We start from the raw sequence: 10,409 nt of genomic DNA on the forward strand, positions 1-10,409 counted from the left end.
GGCTGACAAGTAAAAATTTCACAAACGTCAGCAAAATTTGAGTTTATTTTTTATAATATCACGTTAATTTTTCAAAGTTTTATTAAGATAATGGTTCAAAGTGTCATGTTTGGGTAAGACTATTGCCTGCTATCGGTTAGGAACATGATCTCCAAAAATATAATGTAGTAATGAGCTCCAGAAGATTTTCGTAGATAGGTGCGTTTTTCCCAAAAGTGAGTTTTTTGAGACCGAACCGCAAGTGAGTCACACTGCGAGAAGACTCGCATAGACAGAAGTTGCAAACATAAGGTGCCATTTTGGCTGATTGCAAGTATGTCTTTATCATCGATTCGGTGACGACTATTAGTTTTGTAAACTTAATGGATTTAATAAATATCTTTAATATTATATGTGATCGTGTCATGTTGGGTAAAATTCTTCCATCTGTGCTGTCTGTGCATCCACCTTTTTAAATACAATTAGAAAATTTTCATAATAATTGTATTTGATAAGGTTTTGACATCATTTTGACGTGAGCAAAAATTTAAAAAATACATAGTTATCGGGATTATTTTAAATTCGCGCCATTTTTAGTACGTGATGATGCGGCCAGATGGCTCCAGCTAGGAATTCATTGCCAACCATTGCCCGAGCGTCACTCGGGCACACGTGCATTATTTTAGTTTTTGTAATCGTTTCGATTTGTTATGTTAAAAAAGGAGTTTATGTAAAGTGAGTTTCGTTGGTCTCTTCACGACGCACAATATAAACCCACATTGGTGACCCCGCACAACACGCGCATCGAAAACACCACGCAACAGTGCACGTTACAACATGCCCGATAACCCACCAGATTTCAACGCCGCTGTCCAGGTCGAGAGGGTTACTGTTAAACCGCCACCCTTTTGGAAAGGTGATCCCAAGCTGTGGTTTATCCAACTTGAAGCCCAATTCAACCTCGGCAAGATAACGAGCGATACAACTAAGTATCACTACGTGGCCAGTGCTATCGACACATCAGTTCTTCAGCAAATTGCCGATTTCGTGACCAATCCTCCCGTTGTTAACCAATATGAAGGTATCAAACAACGGCTTATTTCTACATTTTCGGATTCTCAGGAACGCCAATTGCGTAAACTACTGTCGGAAATGGACTTAGGCGACAAGAAACCTTCGCAATTGCTTAACGAAATGAAGCGTCTGGGTGATTCGGCTGTATCCGACGAATTACTGAAAACTTTGTGGTTACAAAGATTGCCGACCCACGTCCAATCCGTGCTCGCAACCAGCTCCGACCCGATTCAGAACCTTGCGCAAATGGCAGACAAAATCGTGGAGATACAACACATGTCCTCAGTTTGTACAGTTGCGACCCCAACCGAAGATATGTCTGCAGCTATCCTGCAACTCACTGAGGAAGTCGCAGCATTAAAGGCTGCCTACAATACTGAAATTAAGCCGCGACGATCACGATCAAGACCACAGACGCCAGACCGTTCAAGCAGGGACTCTTGTTGGTACCACCGAACATTTGGCAATAAAGCAAAGAAGTGTATCACTCCCTGCAACTTCAACAAGTCGGAAAACTCTACGCCGCGCCAGTAACGGCGGCAAGCGACGCGGCGTGCGCCAGCCGCACTATAAATGCAATCCATGCCAGTCGACGCCTCACCATAACCGATCCAACCACCGGTATTTCGTTTTTGATTGACTCTGGTTCGGATATTTCAATCATCCCCAAGAAAGCACGACAGTCAACAGTAAGTGACCTCGTACTTTACGCCGCCAATGGCACCGCCATTCAAACCTACGGTTACGAGAGACTTACCATCACTTTGGGATTACGACGTAGATTAATTTGGAACTTCATCATCGTTGATACCAAACGAGCAATAATTGGCGCCGATTTATTGCATTATTTCGACCTTTTAATCGATATTAGACGGGCCAGACTAATTGATAGCACGACAGGAATCTCCAGTGCAGGCACATGTATTTCCGCCTCTCACGCTGCAGTGCTGTCAGTTTCACCGAACGCTCGGTATCGCGACCTGATCAGGGAATTTCCAGCTCTGACAACTTTTCACAATGTCGAGCCAATCCTTCCACATGCGACCCAGCATCTAATCGAAACCACCGGACCTCCAGTGGCTTCAAAACCACGGAGACTCCCTCTAGACAAACTACAAATAGCCAAAAGAGAATTCGAACATATGATGGCGCTAGGGATTTGCAGACCCTCCAATAGTCCCTGGGCAAGTCCCCTCCATATGGTCCCTAAAAAGGACAGCAACTGGCGTCCGGTAGGTGACTATAGACGACTCAACGCGGTCACTAAAGAGGATCGTTACCCAATTCCTCATTTACATGACTTCGCTCACCTGCTTGCTGGTAATACCATTTTTTCAACCGTTGACCTCGTTAGAGCTTACCACCAGATCCCGGTCGAAGCGAGCTCTATTCCGAAAACCGCCACTACCACACCTTTTGGCCTTTTCGAATTTACAAGAATGCAATTTGGTCTTCGTAACGCCGCTCAATCTTTTCAAAGATTCATCCACGAAGTCTTGAATGGTCTCCACTTTTGCTTCCCCTACCTGAATGACATTCTCATCGCCTCCACTAGCGAAAGGGAACGCACTGACCATCTTCGCAAAGTCTTTGAAAGATTATTAAAGTACGGCCTTACTATTAATCCCGAAAAATGTTCTTTTGGAAATTCCAAAGTGAAGTTCCTGGGGTACGAAGTCTCAGCAGATGGCACCAAGCCCTTAACCGACCGAGTCAAGGTCATTTAAACTACCCGCTACCAAAGACACCCAAAGACGCTAGAAGGTTCCTAGGTACAATTTACTTTTACCGACGTTTTGTACCTCATGCAGCCGCTCATCAAGCCCCGATCCACAATCTAGTCAAAAACAGCAAAAAGAACGACAAAACACCGCTATCTTGGACCCCCGAATCGAAAGCAGCATTCGAGCTGTGTAAAACACGACCTCGCTCAAGCGATGCTCTTAATACACCCTACAGCTACTGATACTATTTCGCTCACAGTCGACGCTTCTGACTTTGCAATGGGGGCAGTGCTCGAACAAAATCAAGGAGGTAGTTGGAAACTCTTAAGTTTCTTTTCGAAAAAATTGACACCGGCCCAACAAAAATATAGCACGTACGATAGGGAACTGTTGGCAATTTATTCCGCGGTTAAAGCGCTCCAACACTTTCTTGAAGGCCGTCATTTCGTAATTTACACAGATCACAAACCCCTTGTGTATGCTTTAACGCAAAAATCTGACAAGGCAACTCCGCGACAAGCACGACATCTCGACTACATAAGCCAGTTTACAACCGTCATCAACCACATTTCTGGCAAATCCAATGTAGTTGCCGACACCTTGTCCAGAATCAGCGAAATTGACACGCCAACTCCTATCGATTACCAGACACTACGCGAATCACAAGACGTAGATCCTGAACTGCAAACACTTCTGGCACAACCCGATTCTACAGCACTGAAACTACAGTACCCGGTAAAGTCCCCGATAGTTTCAGGTCAGTTGACAAGCCCAAAGCTACAAATATAGCCCGAGGCACCGTAGAAAATTATTTGAAATTCGCATTTCTTCGTTAAAGTTACAAAAAAAAAATTATAATCAAATTGATAGGTTCAAAAGTGATTTAAATTCGAGTTGTGCCAAAATTTAAAAGGTAGGTTTATGAAATGATTTTAAATTATTACATTTAATTATATTTTAAAGTTTAATCATATTAAATTAAAAATTAATGATATTAATCACTTTCTGTTAGCTAACATTTATCAATAATTATCAGTTCACACACATAATATTATAATTAACATTTTCCAATTTTTGTTTGTTTTTTTCTAATTTTTTATAAAAAGGTGATATGGCTTCACGAAAAGATAAACCTTCTATATCAAAGGATATTCATTATTCTTCGCCATCTTGTTCTGAAGAGGCATTACAAATAAAAAGAAAAAAAGAAGTCTCAAAAATATCAGGAGAGTTGGGAACAAGAAGAAACCTTCAAAGGATGGCTCCAAAAAAGCAAAAAGGGACCAACATATACCTACTGCAAAGCCTGTAATAAAGATTTGGTTTGTGGAAAATCGGAATTATTACGACATTCAGGAGTTAATTCCCACAAAGTTAAAGCAAAAAGTATACACTCTCAGTTATCTTTGACACAAATGCCCAGTGTTACTAAAAACTTGAGTTTAGAAAAAAATATGAAAACTGCAGAAATTAGATTCTCTGCTCTTGTTGCAGAACATAATTTAGCATTTAATGTAATGGATCATATAAGTGAATGTATTGGAATATGTGTTCCTGATTCAGAAATTGCAAAGAAATTTTGTAGCAAACAAACAAAAACTACAGCGATAGTTAATAATGTATTAGGTTTTTACAGTTTTGGTCAAACATTAGATTTGTTAAAGGTGAATAAATTTTCTCTAATCATAATCACACTTGTAGCGGCTGTGCCTGAGCAAGATGGTATGAAGTAATCTTATGCTTATGCGGTTATATTTTTGCAATTGGCTTTCTATTTATATTTGTTCTTAGGGGTAAAAGAACCTTCGATCAATTTATTGTTTGATATAAACAACACTCCCAAAAGATTGCTCTTGACCGTTTGTTGCACTTGTATTCATTGTTTCTTCCATTTTTCATTTGCCTATTGCCTTTTTTTCACTTATAAAAATATATATTTTGATTTCCACACATTTTCAGTCTTAATATTCTGTCTCATATCAAATGATTTGATTATATTCGCATTAATTTTTATTTATATTATTTTTCTTAATGTAAAAAAGAAAAATGTTGCTGTCGACATAATCTGTATGAAATAGTGGAACGTTTCGACTCAAATTTTGTCAGTAGAGCTTAGTTGTAGTATTTTTCTTTTATACAACAAAGGTCGGTTTACAAAAAACGAAATTAAGATTTAATTCAAAATTAAACTAATTCAAATTAAGTTGCCATTTAAAATATTAAGCACCGGTTTATAGAAGCGTCATTAATTTAATACGCAATAAAATGTGTGATTAACGAATCACGTGACAAAATTGAGTCAATTTGATTGGTCTATTCGCGTTGTTAAGTTTTAACAACGAATTAAAATTTGATGAAGCTATCTATAAACCGGACCTAAGTTAATCGCGATTAAAATTTAATTGCAATTAAAATGTTCTGTAAACCGGCTCTTAGGATTTTATTTTAATGAACATTACATAACACACATAACTTTTAAAAAAATCATACCAATGCATTATTACAATTCTTAGATCTTCTGAATTATGTGGTAAAGAGTTTATTTCGCTGAACAGTACACAACATACATAAAACTATGTACTGTATTATCATATGTTCAGTTTTAAAAATCCAAGTTAATGTATTGCAAAGAGTTCCATATAAACGACTACGTTCAGCAACATAAGCCTTCACTATGTTAATCAAATGTTTGTAACATATTTTTCCTAAGACCACTTTGTTAAAAGAGAAATGTAAGCGTGTAAATTTGAAATGTCAGCATAAAAAGAAGTAATACTACGTGTTGCTTGACCAACAATTCAAAAAACGCGTAAGTGGCCAAATTATTTTGACATTTCAAAATTGCATTGTGAGTAATGTGATTGTACCATTCTAATTGACTGTTGTAATTTATTGAAGGATCGTAGAAGAAACGTTATGTTGTACTCGTCAGAAAAGCTTTTTTCATGCTCGTCTTAATGCACACTCGGCCTGTTGGCCTCGTCCGCACCTTAAACAATCATCGCTGAAAAAATAATTTCAACACTATCTTGTAAAACAAATAACAATTACCGCAATATACGCAGGTTGTGACATTGTCGTTATGACAATAGAAATGTCTCGAGGTTTATACGCTCTGTTTATAAAGAGTGTAGGATCTCATGTGGTTCTGCAATTTGAATTTGGCACATTTAATTATTTTATTTCTACGAAATTTCTGAAAAGTACCAATTTTTATGAGGCAACCAGTAAAAAAAATTTTTTCATATACTAGCATTGTTCGTTTTATCTGGAAAGAAGCGAAAAACTTTTAATACCTCCCTCCTACAACATAAGAAACCACTGTTCCACGTTTCGAGTTCCACGTTTTCGAGTCTACATTAATTTATAGACAGATTGTATTTGTGATGTGTTAACATTTTTTTGTGTTATCGTACCGTTTATATTGACTAGTGATACTAAGTAAATTTTTTAAAAGTTTATTGTCTGATTATTCACACAAGTACATAATGAATGGGGGGTAATACAACACAACCTTGACTTTGAGCTTGGCCCCGCCCATTTTCCCTCACTTTCTTTTAAAGCCACTCATTCTCTCTCTTACTTTTTCAAAACCAACCCCTTCTACTTTCTAATTTTGATTACAAAGTGTTATTAAACGGTTGTCTAATTAAAGACTATGAGTAATGGATCACAGCAAACACAACGTTGGGCTCAAGAAACCAATAAATAAATTAAGTGTGTGAATTCTAGGTTAGAATTTTTCCACTGAAAAAATCATGAAATACTTCGGTGCATCTACTACAAAACTACAATTAAGATTAACAACTGCTGATACATTTAAACGAAAATTATGCCAAAAGGTAGGTTTTTCAATGTCTTTGTAATAATTTTCCAATAAAGAAAGTGAACCAAACAGTCATTCGTTATTCGTGTTTTCCTCGTCATCTATAATTTGTCAACATTCGTTTCTTGTACCAAAGATACAATAGTCATTCGGCATAGACAATGCAATAATTGTGAAGCCTCAAAATTTGTACAACGCTCAAAATATCCGAATAAACATTTTCCCACCATTTATAGTTTCTGTTTTCGACCTAGCGTCAGTGGCGCCCCAAACATCCGAATTATGTGGTCAAAAATAGTCAAAAAATAGCTGGGGATTGCTAGAGATATTTGTAGCTTTTGTCTAGGGATATTAGAAAATAAAAAAATAAATCACTTACCCCAGAAAACGGGAAGAATTTAAATACGTAACGGATGGGTACCAGACGATACCACCTCACAACTACACAATGCAATAATTTCCAAGTTAATGTTTACATGAAAATAACCAGAAATCCGCAATAACAAACTCCACAGTTGACACAAACATCAAAACTCTGAACATAAACATAAACCTAACCACACTTTCAAGAACACCCGAAAGACGTTTTTGAGACAACCCGTGTTGTTCCAGTGAGCATCAAGCATAAAATTTCCAGCGGACCAGCCAAACAGTTAATGTGACTCCCAGCTCTTTACGTAATGAAAAAAAAGGGACAAGTCACGTAACAAATTTTCAATAAAATTTAGTTAATTGTGTAACCGTTCGGGGGCCTGGCCTTGTCAAAATGTTTAGTTTGGAGGTGATCGTCTAGAAATTGTTTGGAGGATCGCTACGTTGTCGTGTAGATTTGGAGATTCGTTATTTCAAGCACTGTGTGTCTGGGAAAAGAAAACGCAAAGAGTTCGACCCAAAATGTTTATTCACTAAATTTACAGTCATTGGTGATAGTATGCAACACGTTATACTATTTAGAAGTGAGTATAGGCAACAAGTTAAACAATATACATAGGCAACCAGCTAAACAAGTATTGAATCTCGGAGACCTGAACGGGAAATTTGAATGCAAAGTTGATTACTCGGACCTAACCTGGTGATTTTAGAAAGACGGTTGCAAGAGGGACTCCCAGAGGTTCCGACCACCGCGTACTCTCCATTCCCTAACCTTGGGTATACATCTCTCCCCAAGCCCCCGGGGAAAAGCTAAGCTCTCTTTTGAATTGGCATGTTTTGTAGTTGGGCCATTGCACTCACTGGGACTGCCGAGGTCTTTTTCCCTAGTGTGATGGCAAGTTCCAAAGGGAGACAGAAAGATAGTTACTACTCAAACATGCAGCCAAATTAAGCCTTCGTAATCAACAGTTTGTTTTAATTAAGCAAAAAAGCTCTCGTCGAATTCAACACGTACATATCACGTGCTCCTACCTAAACTTAAGTATTTTTACAGTAAGCGAAAGTCTGGTAAAAATAAAATAAATGACACGAAAGGATTAAGTTTGCACCCTGTGGAAAAAGGAATAATTAACGCTCTGTAAAATAAAAGATTAATTAACGCACTGTAAAAAGAAAGGATTAATTAACGCTCTGAAAAAAAAAGAAGAGTGAAATAAAGATCCTCCCCTGAGACTTCCAACCGTTAAAGATGGTGATCCTGGTGTGTGTGACGAAGAGTTTGTCTCTTTGAGACCTGGAGTATCTCTCGAGGTACATTTCACCGTTTGGCGCTCAACCCGTCGCAGACAAAGAAGCTGCCATGGTGAAAAACCCCAACTGAAAGTTAAACCAATCTCATCCTTGAAGAGGCGCTCAACCCGTCGAAGACAAAGCAGCTGCCTAAGATTTTCGTTCAACTCCAGAAGACTATTTCACAAACAATCTTTCCAACCCGTCGGAGGAAAAGATTGATCGGCTTCGCGAGTCAGTTGGCTCAAGCTGTCGTAGACAAAGAAGCTCAACAAAACTCGCGGCTGGTGCGCTCAACCCGTCGAAGACAAAGAAGCTGCACCTGAATTAAGTTGGTAACTGAATCAATCCTTTATTTGAAGTTGGCGCTCAACCCATCGGGGAGAAAGAAGCTGCCAAGGATTTACATCCACCACCAGGAGTTACTCCAAACAGTCTTTCCGACCCGTCGATGGAAAAAATGAGTTTGGAGCGCAGAGCTAGTTGGCTCAACCCGTCGAAGACAAAGAAGCTCAACTAGAGCAGTGAGACGAGTGCAAGCGTTGTCTCCGGAAAGACGTACAAACACTGTCTGATTTTCCTTTTTTTTTTGGAGAGGGGAAATGCTTTTACGCATACCAGACTAGGTCTGGTTAAGTGGGACTCGGTCGGTAAATGTGCAAGCCGACAATACCCACTAAAACCCCTCGCGTCACCTTAGGGATCGGAACCATTGGTCCTTCATCCCTGTGGTCCTTCATCCCTGAATGTCTGATTTTCCTCTTCCAAGCGGCAACTATTTATAGGGGTTGTGTGACGTCACTGGATCTGTGGCCTACGTGACTTACAAGAAATATTGTTTAAAGTTGATAAACATTGCGTCAATATCTTCGAAGGATTGACAGGAAGTGTGCAAAAGTCTCTGAATGATATCGAGATGTGATAGAATCGACGTATTTGTTCCTCAATCGCCAATTAATTAATAAAAGCGTTTCCACGTGGAATAATAGAGCTTTCTTCGGGTTTATTCTGCTTGATTCTTGAAAATTTCCTCGTGTCTTCTGCTGAATGAGGTTTGGGGTTGTATGTTGTATGAAGTTTGCAGGTTTGATTCAATCCGTGACGATTATGTTTGATATAAAATGGCCATGAATTGATATGTACCTCGAGCGGTATCGAAGATCGGTGATTTCGAGCTTAGGGCTTCCTCTTGTGAATTTGATTTAGATTCAGTTTTTCCTGGTTGGCAATGCAGGGAATTAGCGATTTAGTAAGGGTAAAACAATAGAAAAGTCCGCCATCTGGAATCAGCTTTCTCCCCTTGGAATTTGAGGAATGTGATGTTTTTCAGGCCATCGCTACCTGCTCTTTTCCGCGGTTAAAGCGCTCCAACACTTTCTTGAAGGCCGTCATTTCGTAATTTACACAGATCACAAACCCCTTGTGTATGCTTTAACGCAAAAATCTGACAAGGCAACTCCGCGACAAGCACGACATCTCGACTACATAAGCCAGTTTACAACCGTCATCAACCACATTTCTGGCAAATCCAATGTAGTTGCCGACACCTTGTCCAGAATCAGCGAAATTGACACGCCAACTCCTATCGATTACCAGACACTACGCGAATCACAAGACGTAGATCCTGAACTGCAAACACTTCTGGCACAACCCGATTCTACAGCACTGAAACTACAGTACCCGGTAAAGTCCCCGATAGTTTCAGGTCAGTTGACAAGCCCAAAGCTACAAATATAGCCCGAGGCACCGTAGAAAATTATTTGAAATTCGCATTTCTTCGTTAAAGTTACAAAAAAAAAATTATAATCAAATTGATAGGTTCAAAAGTGATTTAAATTCGAGTTGTGCCAAAATTTAAAAGGTAGGTTTATGAAATGATTTTAAATTATTACATTTAATTATATTTTAAAGTTTAATCATATTAAATTAAAAATTAATGATATTAATCACTTTCTGTTAGCTAACATTTATCAATAATTATCAGTTCACACACATAATATTATAATTAACATTTTCCAATTTTTGTTTGTTTTTTTCTAATTTTTTATAAAAAGGTGATATGGCTTCACGAAAAGATAAACCTTCTATATCAAAGGATATTCATTATTCTTCGCCATCTTGTTCTGAAGAGGCATTACAAATAA

General features: G+C 38.5%; 1 protein-coding gene across 2 annotated transcripts in view; it reads left to right on the top strand.

Moving 5' to 3' along the window:
- The window catches only part of LOC107398920 (uncharacterized), a 302,351-nt gene that overhangs the window by 22,817 nt on the left and 269,125 nt on the right, over window positions 1-10,409 (top strand). The gene's annotated exons all lie outside the window — the stretch shown is intronic.

Source organism: Tribolium castaneum, chromosome 7, assembly GCF_031307605.1.
Source record: "Tribolium castaneum strain GA2 chromosome 7, icTriCast1.1, whole genome shotgun sequence".
Taxonomy (NCBI): Eukaryota; Metazoa; Arthropoda; class Insecta; order Coleoptera; family Tenebrionidae; genus Tribolium; species Tribolium castaneum.